This window comes from Anabrus simplex, chromosome X (genome assembly GCF_040414725.1).
Source record: "Anabrus simplex isolate iqAnaSimp1 chromosome X, ASM4041472v1, whole genome shotgun sequence".
In the NCBI taxonomy this organism is placed as follows: Eukaryota; Metazoa; Arthropoda; class Insecta; order Orthoptera; family Tettigoniidae; genus Anabrus; species Anabrus simplex.
This window is the reverse complement of record NC_090279.1, coordinates 792,501-818,296: the sequence shown is the minus strand read 5'-3', so window position 1 is coordinate 818,296 and position 25,796 is coordinate 792,501. Positions and strand designations below refer to the sequence as shown.

The 25,796-nt window shown below is 40.5% G+C and overlaps 1 long non-coding RNA gene across 1 annotated transcript in view; it reads right to left on the bottom strand.

Annotated features, from left to right (window-relative positions):
* Positions 1-18,751, bottom strand: part of LOC137503070 (uncharacterized) — a 51,508-nt gene extending 32,757 nt beyond the window's left edge. Inside the window, exon 1 of the long non-coding RNA XR_011019034.1 lies at positions 18,702-18,751. This is a non-coding gene — a long non-coding RNA (uncharacterized lncRNA). The remainder of the gene's footprint in view (positions 1-18,701) is intronic.
* Positions 18,752-25,796: the final 7,045 nt, after the last annotated feature.

The window sequence follows — 25,796 nt, the reverse complement described above, 5'->3', positions numbered from 1 at the left end:
TGAGCCTGTCTCCCCACCACAGAGTAGTTCTACATATTCCACGGAAGAAGGGCGGGAAATGCAAATTTCTTGGTTAAAGGTGAGATCCGCTTACAACTGCCACATGGGAAAATCGATCACGCAGGCTAAAATATATCGTAATATGGACTGGTACTTTCCAATTCATGCTGTATGAACTGAATTCACATGGCCCAGTCGAATGCATGACTGGCTCACAAGCAAAGTAATGGGAGGCTCGATCATGCATTGTTAGTGCACTCTTTGGAGAAAATAAGTGGACAAATGAAAGGGGGGCATTGATTCCAGATATGACAGACTAAATCCCTTGATCATCAAACAAGACATTGATGTTGACACCACTAGACAACAGGGGGCAGAAAATACGACACTGGATGGTATGTCATGCGTTCTGTGGCATATCACACCAAGCAAAGGTGCAAAAGTCTGTAACCCTTCTTCTTTACGTGAATACTTGATTCCTGTGACAAGTAATTTATCAGGTTCACAATTAGTTTTCAGTAAAATAATGTTTCATTTTGCATTGATAAATATTCTACACCAACCAGCTATATTGCTGTAACACGTGGCGCTTCCCAGGTGACGGATACGGGTTCCCCGCTGGCCTGCCGATGAACTTGAGCAATATATAAAAGCTCTCGCGTACCAAACATGTACAAAGTCTTTAATGGCAACTTTGGCGGAGATGGAGACGTTCACTAGGGACCAGATGGCGGAAGAGGTACACTAAATTTCTGGAAGTTAATGCAGAAAAGAGGGTACCGTTTCTTCCCTAGAGGAGTGGCTGCAAAAGGCATCTGTTCTCCGTGTCCGCAGCTGCGTTACTACCTTCCGTCATGAGCACCTAAATGCTTCAAGACAAGCCGGCCGTAAAATAATGCCGTTACATCATTACAGAAATATGTCTCATGGTATCGGAGCCAAGGTTAGTGCAGCCCCTGGAAGGGACGCGCATTGGCAGTGCCCAGTCAGCATGAAAACTATGCTAGGGTTACCGTCGCACGGGCTGTGACGGCTAACCATGCTAGTACCCCCATTTTGTATCCCATCATTGAATTATGCCTGGGTGAAGAAGCGAATACGCCACTGCACTTGAGAGAAGGCTTGTAGGCATCTGAGAGGTGCGGAAATAAAGATGGAATGGAGAAAAGTCATGTGAAAAGAGGTGTGGTTACTAACTGGTGTACAACAGAAACCGAAGAACAGCTCATGGTGTTGACATTGTCATATCAGCTAAATTTGACTGTTCAGTTTCCGAGGTGCAAAAGTTTGACAATCGCTTGATGTAACTCGTCCGCATTGGGGAGAGAAGGAAATTCCAATTATTCAGCGCAACGCTCCACAAACTGACGTGCGCATGGAAACCAAAGATGCGTTCTGGGCACCGACTGACAAGAAGACCGCTGACTATCTTATCGCTGCCGCTGATCTGAATGGACGTGTCAGACCGAGGAAAGAAGAACAAATATTCCATGGCGTTTATGGATATGAAGAAAAGAACGACGATGCCCAACAAATTCGCGATTATGCAGAAACTGATCACCGCAAACACACGGTTCAAAAAGAGTGATATTCATCTACTCTGTACTACAGTGGCTCCCATCCAATTCGCATTGACTACATCTTTGTGAGAGGGTGAAATCTCGAAGATGTTCTAGAGATAACAGTTGTCCCTTATTAAATCCTTGCGATGCAACAACGACCAGTCTTCTAAGCTGTGGATTAAGTCACCAAGAGCCCAATACTTCACAGGAAATAGACAAATTGGGATCAAATGGTTGCCCCTGAAGAAGGAGACTAACGTCGTTGCAAAAGTTACAGAGTCACAAATCACCATAGTTGAAGTGAGCCGGACTAAACTGAAAGACGCCTTTCGCTCTATTCCTGGAACAATTAAGTCAGGGCGACGACAACGAAGGATTAAACATGATATATGGCCAAGGAATGAAGATGTTAAATATGCAGTACGGTTGAAGAAGCAGCTGTACCACGAGTTTCTTGCTCGTTGGAATGCCTACAAGGTAGCCACTCGTAAAATGAAGGAGGTATTTGCCGTAACAAAATCAAACCGGTAGGCAGGTCTATATGTGAAACATGACATGCGCGAATTCGAGCGGAATTTTTAATGGCTAGTCCAATCGAGCCATCGCAAAACGTCAGAAGTCCAACGTTTTTACGGCATCAATGAGGAAACAGACGATTTGCTACTGGAGAGGCGGGAAGCGCGAGTACACTGGTGGAACTATTTTGACAACATTTCAATCATGGAATTTCCGTATCTACCAATCGTAATCACCTCCGCTGTTGAAGGTCCAATGTAGGAAAATGACGTCACTAAAGTCCAGACTATGCTGAAGGAAGTGAAACCAGGGAAAGCCATCTGCCCCGATTATCTTCCAGCAGAGTTTTGTTTCTCTCAATGGGGGGATGCAGCAGTGTGGCTAAAGCAAGCTTTTCAACCATATCATCAAAGAAGGTCAAAAACAAACAGACTAGCGGCGGATTATCAATTCAGAAATAAGGGAAGCCCTGCCAATTTTTCTAGTCACGGCCCGAACATACTTCTGAGCCTCGCAATGAGAGACTTAGAACAAATCTTCGACAAAAGGATTAGCGATTTAGACAAACATACAACAAGCCAAGCTGGATTTGTGTAAAATTGTGGCGCAATAGGAGAAACCCATGCTGCCGGACTATTACTTGAGAAACACTGTGAAAAGAATAAGAGGCTTCATCACCAATTTCTGGACCCTTAGAAGCCCTTCCATCGGGTACTTCATGACCTAATCAGTCAGCCCTACAAGTACATGGCATTACAGAGCACCTTGCTGAGAGGGTATAATTGCTCTACAAAGAACAAATGAGTTGTGTTCAAGCTGCCGCAGGAGCGTCTGATGACTTCCGCATAACTGTAGGAGTCCATCAAGGCCCCGGCTTATCACCACTGCAGCTTATTCTTGTGATGGACATAATTACCACAAACCTGCGCAGTCCAATACCATGGACACTTCTCTAAGCAAATGATATCATTTGGCTGAAGAGAATGAGCTAGACCTGCAGTGTCAAACAAAAGACTGGAACAATCGACTAGCGCAATAAGCCCCGCGCCCCAACAAGAAAAAGACGGAATACATTGCATTACATCGTCGAGAAGTTAGAACCATGCATGTTGACATTGAAGATATAGGGATATTTAAGTATATTGGCTCCACAATCTATGATTATGGCCAACTTACTGATGAAGTCAACTTAAGGATATACAAAGCCTGACTGAAGTGGAGAATGACAACAGGCGCCCTTCCGAACTTTGGACGAAGGGCCATCTCTAAACTGAGTTCTACCGAACTGATATCTGTCCTATCGATATCCATCCTGTCGTTTTCTACGGCAACGAATGCTGACCAGCTCTAGAGGTAGAAAGCCAACTAAGCATCATGGATACAAAGTTGCTTAGGTGGAAGGCTGGCATAATTAGGCTAGATCACATTTCAAATGATGTTATTAGAAAACGTTTTGGCATTGCAGCAATCCAGAAGAAAATTGGGGAAAGGCGTGTGCGCTGGTTTGGTCATGTGTTGCGTGTACAGGACGATACATTGGGTAAGTCTAAGTATTACACAGAAAGTCGGTGAAAAGAGGCGCTAGGGACGAACCAGACAGCATAGACTGATAAAGTGCACAACAGCCTGAAAGTTGGAAGACTACATGCAGACATGGCCCGAGACCGAACTAACTTGAGTCAATGAACCACAACACCGGACCCTGCCACCAGATGCAGACTGATGAATATTCTGTTACAAAAATGGAATGCAATGGATATTTCACACATCCTAATATTCAAATTAGTTTATTGAATGTTCAAATTTTCTCCCCTAATGCCTATGTCCGATATCTATAAAAACTTATTTTCACAAAATAGTGTTTGAATGTCTGAACGCTTCTGGATTTCGTGTTTAAGTGACTCCTATAAATGCACTGTGAAGAAAAACTTATAACTCAAAAAATTAAAAAAATGGGTATATCTGTGTTAAATGGGAAGGACAGTTTGAATATCCGGTGAAATTCTACGAGTACCTACAAGAGGGGAGTCCGTCAGTGTATTCTAGCCTGAATAGAATTTTGCAATTCATATTTCTGCTTACATACGTCATAGACAGCAGACGATCATATTAATCAGTTTGTTATTTTCACTCCGATCACGCCTATAAATATGAAGACCATGGAGGAGTGGCACAAAGTGGTCAGCTCAGGGCCATGTGACACTCAACGCTCTAAAGCAGGAAGGAAGCCACATAACTAAGTGGTTAGTTCAGGACCATGTGTCTCTACACAAACGGAAGTAAGCCTCATCACTATTTAGCTCAGGACGATGTGTCTCTCCACAAATGGAAGGTAATCTCATCACTAATTGGTAATCTCAGAAATACGTGTATTTCCACAAGTCAGCACTTAGGAAATTTTATGAATCTCAAAATCTTTTCTTATGTAATTCAATACCCAACTGGCATGGCAAATAGTTTAGATATTTTAAAGGAAGTCATTTAAGTTGCGGCATGATATTTGTAGACTGCTGAAATGAGAGTGAGGAAACAATAGCGCCTGAGGTGAGATCTAAAACAAAGTGGGAAGTAGCAGATAAGATCCGGTCGACTGAATCCTTCAGAAGCATCTAAAATCTATGATGTAAAATGGACTAAGCTACGTAGACAATGGACTGACCTCTGACATATATGCCAAGAAAAAAGAAGACACATAAAATGCATGTCGCTTTGCTGGTCTCTGCACAAAATATGTTTAGAAAATAGAAAGCTAATTTAGACTCCATCAAAAATAGAAATATGATTTTGTGTGTGAAAAGGATTCATAAGCAACATTTTTACTGGTGGTCATAATACAAGATTGTTCTCTAACGTAGCCTATACCGGGCGAGTTGGCCGTGCGCGTAGAGGCGCGCGGCTGTGAGCTTGCATCCGGGAGATAGTAGGTTCGAATCCCACTATCGGCAGCCCTGAAAATGGTTTTCCGTGGTTTCCCATTTTCACACCAGGCAAATGCTGGGGCTGTACCTTAATTAAGGCCACGGCCGCCTCCTTCCAACTCCTAAGCCTTTCCTATCCCATCGTCGCCATAAGAACTATCTGTGTCGGTGCGACGTAAAGCCAATAACAAAAAAAACGTAGCCTATTGTGTCCTGTTACACATGAATTACAAAGAAACAGAGAGTGTGAGCTGGTACTTGGTAGTTCTGAGGACCAACATGAATATTTCTTGCCACTAGTTGTGAAAGTACAGTAGGAACAAGTCAGTGCATCACATGAGAGCCGAGAAGACTCTAACCACTCACAAAATCAAATAAACCATTCAGAATTCATAGTTTCCATCACAAATCTGGTTTGAAGTCAAACCTTAGGCTATGACTAGCCATCGCATGACCTGCTGATACAAGGGCTTGGTTAAGAGCACCAATCCGAGACTATACAATCATTTCCCACGGATTATCAAAGATCATTTCACACAGTAACCAACAAAGGTGTGACAGCAAGAAATTAATTAGCAATGTCACAATTACAGTTCAAAAACACTACTGCATTAAATGTTTTAAAACAGGACATACACTTGTGGTACTTTGTAAGGTCAGTGACAATAATTACAATTTTGAAAGAATATTATATCACTACGTTATTTACCTATTATTATTATTATTATTATTATTATTATTATTATTATTATTATTATTATTATTGTACCGGGCGGTACACCTCCACGCCGCTAATTTAAAATGTGCGCCAGTGAAAACTCCTCTGCTGGAGGAAGTCTGAACTTTATCTACGATATTGATTTTCAAGTTTCTCAGAAGATGTCACTACGTGGAAATTTTTGAGTTTTTGAACTGTGTCATTTTCGACGTACTTTTGTTTTGCTTGTAGTAAGAAGTGTGAACTTTCTCTTCTAGAGGACACTACCGAAGATCAACAACGGTGCACCCTAGTGTGAAGTGAAAGAACTTTTTTGGAGAAAATTTAATTTCGAAAGTTTGTTCTTTGCAAAAAAAAAAAAATTCTGTTATTGTTTAAGTTGGCTGTATACCCCTCTCTTTCCCCTTGTTTTGTATTTAGCCAATCACGAATTTCTTTAATTAATTTCTGTCCAATCCGATGTATCTTCCCCCAACTTGGATATGTTGCTGTACCCTAGCCAATAAAGTGATTGTGGGCGGGTGTTCTCTTCCCTAAAACGCCTAGAACCTTCCGCGAGAGTATTTAAACTGCTGATTTTTGGGTCTCTGGGCCACTTCTGTTCCATCCTTTCGTGTGTAAAGTACATAGCAGGGGGCGGGAAGCGCCTCTTTCTTCACCAGCTGTTCAACACCAGGTAATGGCCTCTTAATAACTTCTTTTCTTGCTAGGTCGGCAGTTTAACCCTCGGGGCGGGTTCGAAGCGTTTCCACCATGTAACCTTTTCCTAAAATGTAACTACTCTTTTCATCTATTCTCTTTTAAAGCTACATATTGGGATAGAGAGTGCTAACCCTCTCGAGCTCCCACTCATATTGTTTTGAGGTGAACTTAGTTTCCACAACCTATTCTTCCTTGACGTAATGTAAATTGTTTCTTTTTAAGTCACCTCTTTAGTATGGGATTAGCCCTTGTATTAACGGCCTAGTGCCATGTAGGTCTTAAACAAAGTGTATTAGGAGTGCAAGTTCGCCTCCTCTCAAATTGTTATTTTAGAGGTCATGTAATCAACCTTCTTCTCATTTAATAGACCTCAGTAGGTTGGGTATTTTACCCCTGTGTATATGTCCTTAGAGGACAGCTTGAAGGTGGAGTTTGGTGTGGCCTGTGATTGGCTTAAACTTTGAGAGCAGATTGCTCTTTTGGAATTTGACTTTTGTATGCCTCGAGGAGGCTTTTTCTGTGTAAAGAGGAGCTAGTGCTCCAGGGCATGATTGGGGTCTTCTGCCTCTTTTGTTGAATTTTGTATATCGTAAGGTTGGGCTTCTAGCTCAAGAATCGTGTGTTTGGCTCTCGGAGCCCAAATTCTGTAATCTCTGTAATTGTACATTTCAAATTGTGTTCAGCTACTAAGTACCTGTTCTATTTGTTATTACTTAATCTTGAAAAGAAAATATAACCTTGTTAAATTTTAAATTAATTTTACTTTAGTAGCTTGAGACCTGTTCACCACCCCGCACCTTCTTTCACCTCTAACTACCGCTTAAACACGGTAACAAGTGGTAGCAGAGCGTGGTTGAATGGGTCTCAATTTAGCCCCTTTTGACGGCTAAACATTGCTGTGATCCGAACTCTAACAATTTTCCCAGTTGCTGGAATTTTTGATCTTTCTTGTTTCAACATTGTTCTGTCATCATGCCCGGCCCTCGCGATGTTCTCCACCTTAACTATTTGCGCAAAGAGGAGTTGATATATGAGTTAACTATCAGAAATGTGCAATCTGGAGGCACGGTTGCAGTAGACACAAATAAGATTAGAGAGTCCCTTGATTTGCCCATTTCCATTCCCACCTTGGGAGAGAAAGAAATTGATGACTCTCTTTCCACGATCGTCGAGAATATTACTGGGCTAGCATCGGTAGTTAGTTTTTTTGATGAAAATGATCCGTCTCCTAATCAAAGCGCGTGCAAGCCAGACTATTTCATTTTTCGAATAGAGTTAACGATCTATTGTCTCTAAAACTGAATGACGTTCAGAGGAAGGAAGCTAGTACGCTGCTTGAAAATATTTCCGAATTGTCTAGTAAGGTCACTCAATTGTTAACTGGGGAAGTACCTCCCAAAACTGATCAACCCGCCACGATGAATGCAGGTAGCGAGGAAGAGCCTCCTAAGGGAGAAGTCAATAGGGTAACCGTCGCTGCTCAAACTATCTCTGCCCCATTAGACAACGTGTCTGAACACCGTAACTCATTGAATAATGTACGTTCTGAATTAACTTCCTTGCCATTGAAACCTTTACCTACTATGTCACACGGGTTTAGCAGCTTGCCTCATCCATTGGCAATGTTGCTCAGAGGTATCTCTAAGTTTTCCGTTAATACCACCAGTGACGTAATTTCATTTCTAAGATTTCTAGTTGAATTTCAGGATCATGCCCTTGTGTTTTCTCTTTCTCCATGTCAAATTTTGCAAATTATCTATCCGTATGCTATTGGTATTCTCTCAGATAAAATCGTAAGAGCCATTGCCGAGCAATCATCTATTGAGAATTTCCATGCCCACTTGCTAGCTAACTTAATCCCGGCTAGGGCCAGGTCCTCCCTTATTCAGAAGTACTATTATCGGGTACAGCGCTTGGATGAAAACTTGGCAGACTTCATCCAAGATATTAAGTTTTATACTAGGGTGTTTGCTCTTCACTTCCCTGAGGATCAGATTGTACAAGCTATTGTGGAAGGGATCTCACCACCCTACAGGTCATATTTGTGTTTCGCGGCGTGCCCGCAAACTTTCTCGGAACTTGAAGCATTGGCCGTCTCAGCGGAAGGAGTTAGATACGCCGATTCTTTGCGTGTCGCGAAAGAACCCCCGCCTTCCTTTAGTAATACTCGGCCTCCACCTCGCCGATCACTCACCCCTCGTAAATGTTATGCTTGTGGGTCGCCTGACCATCTGCGCAATAAGTGTCCACTGATCAAGTCAAGTGGGACAAGGAATGGAGCTGGTTTATCACAAGGCTGTTTTAAATGTGGGGCTTTCTCACATATCGCCAAGAATTGCCCAAATTCGAATAGCACCCCCTCCTCCTCAACTTCTGGTGAAAATTCCACCTATGCCTATAATAAAAAGTGACTAGTTACTTCGGCTGAGTCGACTAATCCATCTTCCCGAGACTCAGCCCCTGGTAAACAGGTTGTAAATTCAGGGAATGAGCAATTTTCAAATTCATCTTTTGAATGCCCCAAAGAGTGTCTTAGGATTGCGGCGGATTCCCCCGCACCCATTCCTTTTCTTAAGATTGAGTTAAATAATGAGCCTATAACAGCTCTATTAGATTCAGGCAGTGTCTGTTCGATTATTTCGGCTGATTGGTATTCAAAATTGAAATCTGTTTATAAGCTTCCTAACTATTGTTTGTCTGCGATCCAATACATTTCGGCTAATTCCTCTCCATTAGAAATTCTCGGTTCCTTATATGTCAAAATTCGTATTTTTAAATTTACATGGAAATTTAAATTGTTTGTGGCCAAGCACTTGTCTTGCACCATTATATTGGGAGCGGACTTTATTTCTCACACTGGTCTTGTGCTCGATCTTCAGAGTAGGTCTTGCACTTTCAAATTTGCCTCTAATTGTAAAATCCCACTATTAAAGTGTAATTCTGCATCATGTTCTTCTATTTCGCCTACCCAGGATGAGATGTTGTTAGACCTTAGACATCTACCTGAGGAGCAGGCTGATAGTATTCGCAAATTGTGTCAGTCGTTTCCAGAGGTGTTCTCTGATACTCTTGGTGTTACTGACCTTATTGAATACAAAATTGAGGTCACGGATTCGATTCCTGTCCGTTTTCCACCTTATAGGCTATCTCCACCTAAAATGAAGGCTCTGAAAGAAATCATCGATCAGATGTTGAAGGACGGTATTATTAGGCCCTCTAAGTCAGCGTATTCTTCGCCTATTTTTCTAGTCCCGAAACCCCAAGGGGGCTTCAGGCCTGTCATTGATTACAGGGCTCTCAATCGGAAGGTGGTGTTACAATCCGTGCCCCTTCCTGACCTTCATTCTTGTTTTTCATGGTTTCGTAAGGCCAAGTTCTTTACTATCTTGGACTTGAATCAGGCCTATAATCAAATTTCCCTTGCCGAAGAGTCTAAACATCTTACAGCGTTTGCCACAGACTGGAATTTATACGAATACAACCGCGTGCCTTTCGGGCTCCCCACGGGAGCAGCTGTACTCACTAGGCTGCTAGATAGGGTCTTCTCCGACATCAAATTTGAGTACTTGTACCACTACTTGGATGATATCGTCGTATTTTCGGAGACTTTTGAAGAACATCTAGATCATCTGCGAGAAGTTCTCGATCGCCTTCGTAAGGCTGGGTTAACTGTCAAGTTGTCCAAGGTTGCCTTTGCTAAACCCTCTATGTCTTTCCTAGGGCATATTGTGTCACCTGATGGTGTAGCAGTCGATCATTCTAGAACACAGGCCATCCGTGATTTTAAACCTCCCAAGGACATTAAAGGTATCGCCAGGTTCATTGGTATGGTGAATTTCTTCAGGCAGTTCATTCCTAACTTCGCTAATAGAGCGGCGCCCTTGAACCTTCTTCGTAGGAAAGGCATCAAATTCGAGTGGGGACCTTCTCAACAAGCCACTTTTGAAGATCTTAAATTAGCTCTCTGTAATGCCCCAGTACTTGCTATGCCTGATTTCTCGAAGAAATTCATCGTCCAAACCGACGCGTCGTCGTCAGCAGTAGCTGCAGTCCTTCTTCAAGAGACTGAACTAGGGAGGCGACCCATCGCCTATGCATCTAGGACTTTATCGGCTCAAGAAGCCAAGTATTCTGTCTATGAGCTCGAAGGGTTGGCAGTCTTATTTGCCTTAGAGAAGTTCCGTCTCTATCTGGACATGTCAAATTCGACCTGGAGACAGATAATCAAGCCTTAAGCTGGGTCTTAGGTAGACCGCGTCGTACTGGTCGTATAGCCCGTTGGGCTATCCGTATTTCTGCCTTCCAGTTTGATTTTAGGCATATCAGAGGTACCGAAAATGTTGTTGCTGATGGACTCAGCCGTATGTTTTCCAACGACGTCGAGACCCATGAACTGGTCGACAGTTCATCACCTTCCGAGTCCATACTATCTGAGGTTAATGCCATCTTAACAGATGCTCCCATGCTCTTTAGGGATATCGAGAAATACCAACGTGAAGATCCGACGCTGGCTCCGATAATGGAAACCCTTTCTTCTGGGGAACATGTTGTCCCTTATGTTCTGAGGAATGGTGTTTTATGTTGCCCATCGAGGCATGATAAGATGATGAAGGTTGTCGTTCCCGCTGTTCTTGTGCCTATGATCTTCAAATACTATCATGAGACCCCATTACGGGGGCACCTTGGAATCTTTAAAACCCGTGAAAAGATTCGTGAAATGTTCATCTGGAAAGGTATGGACGGTGAAATCCGTGAACTAGTGAAGGCTTGTAAATCCTGTTTGATTAGTAAACCAACCATGTCCACCAAGGTGGGTCTTTTGTCTTCCCATCAAGCGTCGCGCCCCATGGAACACCTGTATATTGATTATGTAGGACCCTTCCCCCAGTCAAAGGGTAATGCCAACAAGTTCATCTTTGTGTGTGTAGATGGTTTTACCAGATTTTCTTGGTTATTTCCGACTAAGCTGGCTACCGCTCAGTCCACCATTACTTGCCTAAATTCTATTTTTGCTTCTTTTGGTCCGTGCCAATATATTGTGTCTGATAATGCTAAGGCGTTTACATCAAATCTTTTTCGTAAATTCTGTTTTGACTTGTCCATCTCTCACGTAACTACTTCTGCTTATTACCCTCAACCATCTCTGGCTGAACGGGTTAATCGTAATCTCAGGTCCGCGCTTATTGCCTATCATCATGAAGATCATTCCAGGTGGGACACGTCCCTGCATTGGATAGCTTTCGCTTTGAATTCGGCGGTTCATGAATCTCACAAGTTTACTCCAGCCTCTTTGATGTTTAAGTTCGTTCCCAACACGCCGCTCTCGAACCTCTGGTCTCTGAGTGACATTCTACCCGAGACAATAGATCCGGATAATATTAAAGATCTTTGGAAAAAGGCTAAAGCCAATCTTAAAGTATCTCATGAAAAGGTTAGGGAAAGGTATGATCGTGGACGGAGACCCACCCCTTTGAAGGTAGGTGACCAAGTAATGGTCAAGAATTTTGTTCCCGCGGGCAAGCTTGCCCCCAGATTCCATGGGCCGTGTGTCATTCTCGATATCCTTACGCCGGTTACGTTGTTATTAAGCAATCCAGCCACCGAGAGGATATTTAGGGTTCACTTGTCGCAGGTGAAACCTATATAATTTTTGTGCTAACTTGCCTCATATTATTTTGAAAGGAATATGAAGGTTATATTTTTTTTGAGTTTCACTTTTAAGGCATTCTGCCCCTTCTATAATATTTTGTTTCATATGTAAGTTTTTTGTAAAACTTCCCCGCACCGTTAAACTGCCATTCTGTCCTTACCACGGCCATTACCACGCTCCCGTCTCCTGCTATACACACTGTGGCTTGATTATATTAAATGCCATGGATATCTGCACGCCGCTGACCCCTCAACCTCTCCACCAAGCCTGTGCCCTCAAAAAAAAAAGATGATGGTCCAACAATTCTGCCGCCTAGTTTTAATGTTTCAGTGCCCCCGCAGCTGCGCGGCGCCGAGCCGCGACTGGGCTAGAGGGAGGGCCCCCTCGACCCCAGCGAGGACGACATGTGCACGGCGAGCCGGAGCTCTCCTCCCGGCCAAGGCTGATGTGCGGCGCACGACCTGCTACTTGCCCGCAGCCTGTATATGTTCACCGCGGGCGCGGCGTGCTTCTACACCACTGCTCCCCTCATAGTGCGGGCGAGCGGTATCTCAGGGTACTTGTGGGGTCCGAGCGGCCTCCTTTTGGACGCAAGCTGCAACGGCCGGTCTGGCCATCCAACTTAATCAACATCAACTACATGGACAGTTACTATAACCAATGACTACACTTGGGAATTCAACAGCAATATTTGGTGGACATTGCAAAATTTTTCTTCACTTTTATGTATTAAAAGTTTATCTTCAGAATTCAACTTCTACAAACATAAAGACTTTACTTCACCTGCAACAACAAAATTTTGAAACTGAATCAAAACAAATTAAGAAAATTTTATAAACACTTCTGCAATTAATCTCAATATCAACATCAAAACTTGGACCTTATTTTCAAACAAAAATTTATGTCCTTCTGTGTTACCCCTTGGAGGAACTTTTGGGGGGGGGAGGTCTGTACCGGGCGGTACACCTCCACGCCGCTAATTTAAAATGTGCGCCAGTGAAAACTCCTCTGCTGGAGGAAGTCTGAACTTTATCTACGATATTGATTTTCAAGTTTCTCAGAAGATGTCACTACGTGGAAATTTTTGAGTTTTTGAACTGTGTCATTTTCGACGTACTTTTGTTTTGCTTGTAGTAAGAAGTGTGAACTTTCTCTTCTAGAGGACACTACCGAAGATCAACAACGGTGCACCCTAGTGTGAAGTGAAAGAACTTTTTTGGAGAAAATTTAATTTCGAAAGTTTGTTCTTTGCAAAAAAAAAAAAATTTCTGTTATTGTTTAAGTTGGCTGTATACCCCTCTCTTTCCCCTTGTTTTGTATTTAGCCAATCACGAATTTCTTTAATTAATTTCTGTCCAATCCGATGTATCTTCCCCCAACTTGGATATGTTGCTGTACCCTAGCCAATAAAGTGATTGTGGGCGGGTGTTCTCTTCCCTAAAACGCCTAGAACCTTCCGCGAGAGTATTTAAACTGCTGATTTTTGGGTCTCTGGGCCACTTCTGTTCCATCCTTTCGTGTGTAAAGTACATAGCAGGGGGCGGGAAGCGCCTCTTTCTTCACCAGCTGTTCAACACCAGGTAATGGCCTCTTAATAACTTCTTTTCTTGCTAGGTCGGCAGTTTTACCCTTGGGGCGGGTTCGAAGCGTTTCCACCATGTAACCTTTTCCTAAAATGTAACTACTCTTTTCATCTATTCTCTTTTACAGCTACATTTTGGGATAGAGACTGCTAACCCTCTCGAGCTCCCACTCATATTGTTTTGAGGTGAACTTAGTTTTCACAACCTATTCTTCCTTGACGTAATGTAAATTGTTTCTTTTTAAGTCACCTCTTTAGTATGGGATTAGCCCTTGTATTAACGGCCTAGTGCCAAGTAGGTCTTAAACAAAGTGTATTAGGAGTGCAAGTTCGCCTCCTCTCAAATTGTTATTTTAGAGGTCATGTAATCAACCTTCTTCTCATTTAATAGACCTCAGTAGGTTGGGTATTTTACCCCTGTGTATATGTCCTTAGAGGACAGCTTGAAGGTGGAGTTTGGTGTGGCCTGTGATTGGCTTAAACTTTGAGAGCAGATTGCTCTTTTGGAATTTGACTTTTGTATGCCTCGAGGAGGCTTTTTCTGTGTAAAGAGGAGCTAGTGCTCCAGGGCATGATTGGGGTCTTCTGCCCCTTTTGTTGAATTTTGTACATCGTAAGGTTGGGCTTCTAGCTCAAGAATCGTGTGTTTGGCTCTCGGAGCCCAAATTCTGTAATCTCTGTAATTGTACATTTCAAATTGTGTTCGGCTACTAAGTACCTGTTCTATTTGTTATTACTTAATCTTGAAAAGAAAATATAACCTTGTTAAATTTTAAATTAATTTTACTTTAGTAGCTTGAGACCTGTTCACCACCCCGCACCTTCCTTCACCTCTAACTACCGCTAAAACACGGTAACAATTATTATTATTATTATTATTATTATTATTAGCATAGGGCAACAAGTTAGATACAAATATATAGTATTTACAAATATACACAGACAAGAAACATGTTTTATAGCAGAATGTCCAGTTGAGTGATCCTCTGTATGGCTTCCTCTGTTGGTTCCAAAAAGTCACTCGGGCTACCTGTGTAGGAACGTCGTGTACATTCACTTACAATATGGGGATCATCTGTCGAGATGCACCACAGTCGCACTCTAGTGATGAGATATATTTCCACTTATAAAGGGCATCCCTGCGTCGTCCATGATTTGTTCTCACCCAATTCAGAGTGGTCCAAATCTTACGCGGTAGATGATGTTCACCAGAAAAGATGTTGTGTAAGGAACTGTCTATGGCAACTTTCCAGCGACTTCTCCATTCTTCTAAAGGGTGAAAATTCCCATCAGCCAATGCGACAGCATCATGCAAAGATGGATGTCGTGACCCCAACCTCGTTACCTTGAGAACAGGAATATCATCCAAAACAGGCAGTTGAGGCTTCATTTCTATCTTCTTGAACTCTCGGATGGGAGCATTTCATCTTTCTAAAACAGGTGGCATTATACCTGACAGAATTGGGAGCCAATAAAGGGTTGTGGACTGGACAGTACCAGATATTAACCGCAAGCTAACATTCAGTTGAGTACCAATTAGTCTTGTATATGGGCTATCCAGCCAAACTGGTGCACAGTACTCACCACACGAGAATACCAGTCCCAAAGCAGATCATAAAGTCTTTGCTGATGAACCCCAACTTGAGCCATACAATTTCTGAAAGATAATATTACGTGTTTTGAGCTTTTTTGACAGATTCATAAGATGTTGTTTGTAAGATAGTGTGCGATCAAGTGTAATCCACAAATATTTGGGATAGCTGCTATGCCGAAGTTCTTGGTGACAAAAACGTATGTGAAGTTTAATGCCAGCTTGGCGATTATTCAGGTGAAAACACGACACTTCTGTTTTGTTAGAGTTAGGACACAGTTGCCATTTCTTGAAGTACGTTTCAAGTGAAATCAGGTCTCTTTGTAGCACTTCTTCTGCCACACTAAGGTATCGATTTTGAGTGGCTAGTGTTATGATATCAGCATAACAAAATGTTTGCGATGATGTTTCTGGGAGATCGGAGATATACAAATTGAACAGTAGGGGAGACAGTACCGATCCTTGAGGTAATCCATTTTTGAGTTTCCTTTCTCTACTCATACTACTTCCCATACACACTCGAAATCTTCTGTCATTGAGCATATTGCTTATAACCTGCACGATGGTCCTACGGGGTGCAATTCGGAGAAGCTTGTAAATTAATCCTTCCCTCCAGACTGCGTCAAATGCTGCTGTAAGATCAATGAATACAGCTGAGGTCTTGAGTTGTTTCTGGAAACCTGCTTCCATGTGGAATGTCAGTGAAAGCACTTGATCGCAGCAGCTGCGATTTGGCCTGAATCCAGCTTGATCAACTGTAATACGCTGAAAAATAGTTGCGCTGATTCTGTTGTGGAATAGCATCTCAAAAAGAAGGGCAACTGGTCTATAACTGCTTGGGTCATTGGCAGGCTTACCTGGTTTCAAGATGGAAATCACTTTCGTTCGTTTGAATTCTGCCGGGAGTTGTCTGTTCTGTAGAAGGTCGGTAAAAAACCTTAACAGCCAACTTCTTGCATTCTTCCCTAAATGAATGCGAAATTCTGGATGAATGTCGTCAAAATCTGGAGCTGAACTTGGTTTAACGTCTTTGAGAGCAGCATTGATGTCTTGCACCGTAAGCGGTTGTGAATACCTTGATGTGCGTGGTGTTCTTGATTCCAGAGTTTGGAGCTGGCGCCGTATGTATTTGGTATGTTTCTTATCTGATGGAGTTTGGGAAGTTGTGACGATGTGAGATGCTACTTCATCCGGAGTAAGTCCAGGCTGTTGCTTCACCAAAGGTGTCCTTCCTCCAAGTTTTCTGCGGTGCCCCCAAGATCATCAACTGGAATGAGTTAGGTCGATATTCTCCACTGTCTCAATCCACCGTTCTCTCCGGGTAGTATCCATGGTGGAAAGAAGTTCATCAGCTATGTCTTCATCACCAGTATGCCGATATTCGTTATAGAGTGCATCAGACTCTACATTCCAACCAGGGATGTATTCTTTTCTATGGCATACTCTTCTTAGCCGCCATCATAACTGCATCTACGAAACGCTTGTAATTGTGCTTGGGAGCAATCCACCTAACACATTTATCCAGTTCAGTGGTGAATGTTGACGAATTTGCTTTTCTGAAGTTCCTTCGAGCATGTGGTATTGACCGTACAACAGGAATTTTCATGCCAATGTCCACTACAATGGGGCCATGTTGACTGTGGAGAAAATGTATTAACACTTTACGACTGGTATGTAAGGACTGTCCTCCCTCATTGCAGCTAACAAAACACAGGTCAAGATTGGAATCCCTATTCCATGCAGCTGATTGGAAACTACCAAGATCTTTTGGGTCAAAAATCAGATGGAGATTGTTTATTTCTGTCCATTCTACGAGTTTCGTTCCACATTCACTGTTATTCGAGTACTTCCATAGTTCGTGATGGCTGTTGAAGTCGCCTATATAAAGTGCAGGGTGTTGAGCAGTAGGTAGAATGGTACTTGGCCACTTTGCGTTTGGGGGTTTATAAATGTTAAAAATAGTAACATCTGCCACTCGCACAGCAACACAATGGATGTCTTCGTCTTCGTTTTGAAAGAGCAGTGAGGCATCTTGGATATTATTACGAACATAAGTAGCTATACCATGTGCACTGTGATATGTTGCACCAAGAGCTGTGTAACCATTAATGCGGCCCCTTTTCCGAAACTCTTCTTCATTGGCTGTATGGGTTTCCTGTATAGACACAACATCTATACTATTATCCAGGATAACTTTGGATAGGTAGTCACATCTATGTTAAGCTGGAAGACACAGATGAAAGGTCCAATCCTTCTCGTCTGGTAGCTCTGAGAACAGCTATTTCCATGAAATACTTTAGTCATTGCTGGGAGATATTTAGAAGATAGGTCCAGAAGAAACAGTTATTGCTTTCTTAGCACCACCCGGGGGGTCACGTGTAGGGCACTTGAAGGTTAAATCTACGGACGTGAAGCAATAATGTACAGCCTATTTATCTACTTTTACGAAATAATAAATTCACTTATTTAAAGAATTCTGAATTTTTTAAGCAACCTGCACAAATTTAAAACTCCACTTGTACCAGTCTATCTTATTAGATTATACTCATTGTGTAGGCATGTTTTCAATCAACACACTAGAACCACCTGACTGACAATGAACACTAAAATGAATCAGCAAGTGTGACCACATCACTGGAATGAACATGAATTCAATACCACATTTTTTTTTACACCTGCAACAATGCATAAGTTTTATATGCAAACTATGATATCAAAGATGTAGCATTAATGATCTCAACGTTTCATTTCTACAACACATTATCTGCTTTGGCGTCCACAAATGGAGGAATCTGACTTAACACACAAGAGAACAGAAATTACCAGAAAAAAGGAATCTAACCAAATAATTTTAAAATGACATTCTCTGAGTGACCACATTATTGAACTCAGCCATAATTATATTGATTAATGAAACTGATTATGTTAGTTTGAAGTAATTGTTGTTTAAAATGTACATAAAACTTAACAATTTTGAATTTGTAGATGTAATTCATAATCTACAAACATCGCTTTTTCTGTGTGTCGCTGTTGGTATGAACGTAAAAAAAACTTACACAGAATATCTGGAAGCAATAGTTTCAGAAGGCATTTCAGATGATAAGAATGTGATGAACAAATGATGCAGAGAAAGTGAAAAAAGAACACATTTTTCGTGGTTGTTTAAAGGTATTGTAAACAAATACACTTCAAAAATATCAAGCTTTACCAAGGATTTTTTTGTAGATATACATTCAATAAATCTACATGACGGAACATTAATTATGATCTTAAATAACCTGAATATTTTAGATAATTTTAACAGGTGGAATTTGAAGATATTAGTGTTTAAATGTAATCTTGTAAAGAAAGGATTAAACTGATGAAAACGGCCAGTTTTTGGAAATAAACCAAACACTACTGAACACAGCTGTGAATAGGTACAACATATTCCATATTGTATAGAATTTGTAGTGTACGTACTTTGTTTCTTCTTTGATGTACGCCAAGAGCTGATCATCAGTATGTTCTTCTATGAATATTTCCTCCTTAGTATATTCAGAAGGCTATAAGTAAGAAATAAGAAAAGTAGAATAAAGATGAGAAAAATATATAGTCCTAAACAAGAAACAGCTGAGATAATAAATTTCATAGTGGCACAATAAGAGTATAATTAATTTACATCCCATTTAAAAATTATATAATTGAAAGGAACAATCAAATCAAAATCACTTTAAATGCAAGTGAGGTGTCTACCTTGTTGGCAAATGGTACACAAAAATACATTATTATCAAGCACTAAATTTTAAAAGAATAGAGAAGGAAACAATTTTGTAAATACAATATTATACAATATATGCTATTTTTTTATATTAAGCACACAGCTCGTCCTTAATAAATGTATATAATTTACAAAATTTTACTCATAATATCTTCTGTGTTACAAACATAATCAATACGTATACAACTTGTGCAGCTACTTCAAATAAAGTACACAATTTCTATTAGATTAAAATTTACATTGCATTTATTTATTTTATTTTTACTGTTTTGGGGACCTAACTTGCATAATGACCTGCTGCGTTTTAACCCAAGCCCTTTCGCCACTGCTTTTCAAACAACTGATAAGATAGATAAGAACATGAAAAGGAAAACACTGTTGGATAGCAGTAGACATGGTAGCACAGAACAGGAGGAACATTTGTAAATATGTAAATTTAAAATTATCTACATATTTGTGAATATTCGGCAGAGTATATGTACACATACATGTATGGGTGGAGGCACTTCTGTGTATGTGTACATGTACAATTTAAGGAAAATAAATAATAATAAACACTCTACAAATCATAACCCAATACCACAACTTGCTTATGTTTCTCTTTCTATTGATCCTAATACCACAATGACTAGCTATTATGTCCTATATTCACATTCCACTGTTCCCATTTTTCTAAACATGACTTGACTTGTTACTTCTTCGTTCATTTCCATGTTCCTATATATATTCCTTCCGAAACACTTCACTGTAATATCAAATAATCCCACATTATTGCCACCACTTTTCCAACAAGAGGACAATGTTTATATCACAAGCATAGAAATATCCATCGTCCCTCTCTGTACATCACATTAAGACCAGAATACATAAATCAGTCAATGTCCCAATCAATGAATAAATCAATCGATGAAACAATCAAACAACAGCATTTAGGGATGTTGGTTGTTTATGTAGAAAAAGATTGTGGAAATTTATGAAAAAACTCTCACGGTAAATTATTTCAATCACTAAATCATCTTCCTATAAGTGAACATTTGCCAAAATTAGTCCCCATGAATTCCAACTTATCTTCATGTTGTGACCTTTCCTATACTTCAACAACATGACTTAAATGTATTCATCAACTAATGTCATTCCAAGCCATCTCTCCAATGACATCTCAGAATATACTGCTTAATTGAAGAGCTTATCTCCTTTCTCCAAGTCTTCCCAGCTGAATCCTTGCAACATCTCTGTAACACAACTCTTTTGTTAGAAATCAACCACAAGAAATGGAGCTATTCCTGTGGAGTATTTCCTATTCTCTAATCAAGTAATACTGGTGATGGTCTCATACTCTCATTGTGGTTTTGCTGCAGATTTATGTGCCCTCTCCTTTACAACCCCTAAATAACCTCATAATCATATTTAGAGACCTGCAAATTTTATTTCTGATATGTTTATGTGATTACCACAATGAAAATATACCCTTAATAAGAAAACTAGGTACTTATAGAGATCCCCATGAAGAACTTTCACCCCATCAACATAATAATTAAATTAGAGAGGACTCTTTCTATTTGTGAAGCACAGAACCTGACTTTTCACCCCATTTACCAATATAGCATTGCCCGATGTCCATCTTACAATATTGTCAAGGTCTTTTTGCAGTTACGCACAATCCTGAAACTTAGTTATTACATTTTTTTGCTAGTTGTTTTACGTCGCACCGACACAGATAGGTCTTACGGCGACGATGGGACAGGAAAGGGCTAGGAGTGGGAAGGAAGCGGCCGTGGCCTTAATCCTTAGTTATTACAAAGAGCTTCATCCGTTTTTCAGTTCATTATTCATATTGTTTATATATATATCAGAAAATAGAGGTCTCACAGTACTGCCCTGTGGGACCCAATCCCATAATTGTTACAGGATCAAATAAAGCTTCAACTACTCTAATACTCTGAGTTCTATTTTCTACAAATACACCAGACGTGGCCAAATTTTCATGGTAAATGGTATATTTCTATATTTATGTAATTTATCGACCTTTATAGTTTAATCCTTGAACATTGTTTGGTGGTAAAGTTACCACTTGGGATATCCCTGCCCACATTATTGTATTTTTCATATAGTGGCTACAGTGAGAACCACAATGTAATTTCATTATTCACATGGTTTTGTGTCATATTTTGTTAGTGAACATATTCTGTTGTTTATCGTCTATACATGCATATTGTTGCTGTATGGAAGTAAATAATGCGACCTATTGTTAATACTGTGCATTCTGTAAATTACGTGCGTTATCGATACTATCCACGAGTTCAGTTGATATGTCTTAAGAGTGGTACTAGAGAACTGTCAAATTTTGAGGTTATGGGGAGACAAAATGACCTTTCGCCAAGAAAGGCATTGTCAGAGAGCTACTTGTTGAGAAACGTTATTCACAGCAAGAGGTAGATTCTAAATTGCAAATATTAGAGCAATCTGTAAGTAGAATTTTAAAATGTGAAGATAAGGGGAAGGCAAAATGTCAACGTGTTGGAAACTGTGGGCGAAAGAAGAAACTAACAGCAAGGAGGAAGCAAAACTGTTTAATTTGTCAGTAAACAACCCCAAGGTTACTAGTTTGGATTTACGTATGAAATTATAAGGGTACGGGTCATTGGTACCAGCCAGGACTTTGAGACGGGAGCTGTTTAATGCTAGTTTGAGAGCAAGACGACCTCTAAGAAAAGCGAAGATTACTCCTGCTATGGCTGAAAATATGTTTCAGTGGGCCACGACTCTCCAGAATTGGTTATGTGAAGATTGGAAACAGGCAAGTCCATGACAATTACTGTAATTCCTTAATTATCATTCATTATTCAATTTTAACCCAATCTAAGTAATGTAACTGTACAGTACAGTAACTGTGTGAAATTTTTCTTCCAAACCGTACAGCTTATTGCATTTAATGCTAGGCTTATTTGTTTCATTTATTTCAGGTTTGTTCTAGCGGCGAATCGGTATTTCCTGTACAATAAGAGACAAGTCCATGTGTCAGAAGAAAAGGTGAAGCATTCCATCCAGATTGGGTGAAGCAGAGAGTGAAACATCCAACTTCAGTGATGGTCTGGAATGTGTATTCTTGGTACGGCTGTGGACAATTATATATTGTAGAAGGAACTATGGGGCGTGAACTATATAGAATTAAGAGCCCGTTTGGTACCTCAGATGCAAGAGTGGTTTGGCCAAAGTGAATTTATTTTATGCAAGATGGGCCTCCTTGCCACAAAGTCTAGAAACAGTCCAGACATGAACCCCATAGAACATCCTTAGGCGATAGCAAAGAAAAGTACGAAAAGCGAATATAACGACAGAAATTGGCTTCATTGAGAAGCTCGTTCAGATCAGGTGTCATGATGATGATTTAAAGAGTCAGTGTAAAATACTGTTTGAGGGTATGCCCAGTCTAATCAAGTCACACACGAAAGCTAAGTGGGTGCTTACCAAGTACTAAAGTCATCATCTTAAGAATTGGTAACATCTTATGTTTTCAATTCTCAATTTTTAATGTTTAATAATTTGGCCTCGTCTTTATAGTCACCCATTTAGCCACAATTTTATCTATCCCAACCACACTAATTTTTGTCAGTAATTTCCCAAGATCTACCCTATGAAAATCCTTATAGATATGTCAATCGTGATACATTAGACCACATGAATCTAATATATCTGCTATATCTTGCTGGAATCTATAAGATGAGCTTCAGTGGAATAATATTTCTGAAACCTGAACTACCATCCATCGAACCAGTTTGTAATTTCGTAAATGTGTATAATATGGTCAGAAAGAATGCATTCCAAGCGCTAGCATGCAACATCAGTCAACTTGACTAGTGTGTAATTACTGGCTTTATGTTTAGCACATGTTCTTTATACACAGGGCGCTACTACACTAATTATTAATTCATCTTGTATAGCTGATTCACACATACACTAATCAATATCTCAAAGAACTGACTTTCGTATATGCCCAGAAATTTTACCAATCCCAGCAGCATTTCTAGTTTTAAATTTTTGTATAATATTGTCAATGTCTTTTTATAGTAGGTCCATGTGGACATTGCAAAGTAATTCCAAAGATTGGATGAAATTGCCAACTGCGTCAGGTACAGCAAAAGGACGCCGACCAAACCATTGGTGACATATTCTATGCTCATTTGCTGGTGAACGGTGTCTTTCTTTTCTTACGTGATGCAGGACTGCAATGCCCATCTACTAATGGCGTATACACATTTCCATGTTATGTAATTGCTACTCCATACCTTTCTCAGTACGTCGACCTTCAACACCGTACACAGCAACAAGACTTACTGACATGCATTATATTCTGAACTTCAGACGTAGTGTTATACGTCAGTCACAGTGTGTGCCTGTGAATTCCCTTCATCTCATCCACGCTGCCTGTATCATAAACCGCACTTCAAAATCTACCCCACTAACAGTCTGTAGGCAAGATCCTAGGTACCTGAATCAATTTGGATGGAGCCATTAGATGGTTCGGATGACTCCAGGTATTCACTCGTCCTTTTGTTCATTCTAAGTTTGTATTGTGAAAAACAGGTATTCAATCTTCACCTTGATGCCGCAGTCCCATTCCGGGTCTATCAGCAAGTGCAATATCATCTGCATATAAGAGAGTCCTACAAACACCCCTTTGCAAGTCCCATGTGGTGGTGTCCATGCTGAGGACAAAGAGCAATGGGGACAGAGTGGAAGATTGGTGTACACACAAACTTTCAATGAGAAGCTCTCCGAGACGTTGACAGCGCAACATACACAACCTCTGGTATTCGTGTATAGCATCCTGATCTAAATTATAAACATTTCTGGTACACCATGGTCATGAGTGCAGACCAGATCACACGGTGTGGAACACGGGCTGTCATCAAACAACTCTCAATAACTACTGATCTGCATTTAGGGCTGTCGCGCAGGTGGCGGTTTCAGCATCTGTTTTTTCATGGCCTTCTCTTATATGATTCCAAAGAAATTAGAAATTAATCGAACATCTCCCTTGATAAGTTATTCCACTCCCTAAATCCAATTCCTATAAACGAATATTTGCCCCAATCTGTCCTCTTGATTTCCAACTTTATCTTTATATTGTGATCTTTCCTACTCTTAAAGACACCATCCAAACTTGTTCGTCTGCCGATGTCATTCCACGCCATCTCTACACTGACGGCTGAGTCGAGCAACTCGTCTCGTTTCTACCAAGTTTTCCCAGCCCAAACTTTGCAACATTTTTGTTACGCTACTCTTTTGTCGGAAATCACCATGGAATTAATCGAGCTGCTTTTCTTTGGATTTTTTCCAGTTCATGAATCAAGTAATCCTGGTGAGGGTTCCATATACTGGAACCATACTCCAGTTGTGGTATTACCAGAGATGTATATGCCCTCTCCTTTACACCATTACTACAACCCCTAAACACCGTCATGACCATGTGCAGAGATCTGTATCCTTTATTTACAATCCCATTTATGTGATTACCCCAATGAAGATCTTTACTTATATTAACACCCAGATACTTACAATGATCCTCAAAAGGAACTTTCAGCCCATCAACGCAGTAATTAAAACTGAAAGGACTTTTCCTATTTGTGAAACTCACAACCTGACTTTTAACCCCGTTCATCATCATACCATTGCCTACTGTCCACCTCACAACATTATCGTAGTCATTTTGCAATTGCTCACAATCTTGTAACTTGTTTATCACTCTATAGAGAAAAACATCATCCGCAAAAAGCCTTACCTCATATTCCACTCCTTTACTCATATCATTTATATATATAAGAAAACATTACGGTCCGATAATACTGCCTTGAGGAATTCCCCTCTTAATTATAACAGGGACAGATAGAGCTTCACCTACTCTAATCCTATGAGTTCTATTTTCTAGAAACATAGCCACCCATTTAGTCACTCTTTTGTCAAGTTCAGGTGCACTCATTTTTGCCTGTAGTCTCCCGCGATACAGTCTATTTGACCTCCTGAATCCAGAATATCAGCTACATCTTACTGGAAACCTACAAGTTGAGCTTCAGTGGAATAAACTTTCCTAAACCCAAACTGCCTTCTATCAAACCAGTTATTAATTTCACAAACATGTCTAATAAAAACAGAAACAATGCTTTACCAAAGTTTACATGCAATGCATGTCAAACTGACTGGCCTGTAATTTTCAGCTTTATGTCTATCACCCTTTCCTTTATACAGGGGGGCTACTATAGCAAATCTCCATTCATCTGGTAGAGCTCCTTCATGCAAACAACAATCAAATAAGTACTTCAGATATGGTATTATATCCCAACCCATTGTCTTTAGTATATCCCCCGAAACCTTATCAATTCCTGCTGCTTTTCTAGTTTTCAACTTTTGTATCTTACTGTAAATGACATTGTTGTCATAGGTAAATTTTAATACTTCTTTAGTATTAGTCACCTCCTCTATCTGGACATCCTTGTAACCGACAATCTTTACATACTGTTGACTGAATACTTCTGCCTTTTGAAGATCCTCGCATACACACTCCCCTTGTTCATTAATGATTCCAGGAATGTCCTCTTTGGAACCTGCTTCTGCCTTAAAGTACCTATACATAGTTTTCCATTTTTCACTAAAATTTGTACGACCGCCAATTATGCTTGCCATATTGTTATCCCTAGCTGCCTTCTTTGCTAGATTCAATTTCCTAGTAAGTTCCTTCAATTTCTTCTTACTTCCACAGCCATTTCTAACTCTATTTCTTTTCAACCTGCAATGCCTTC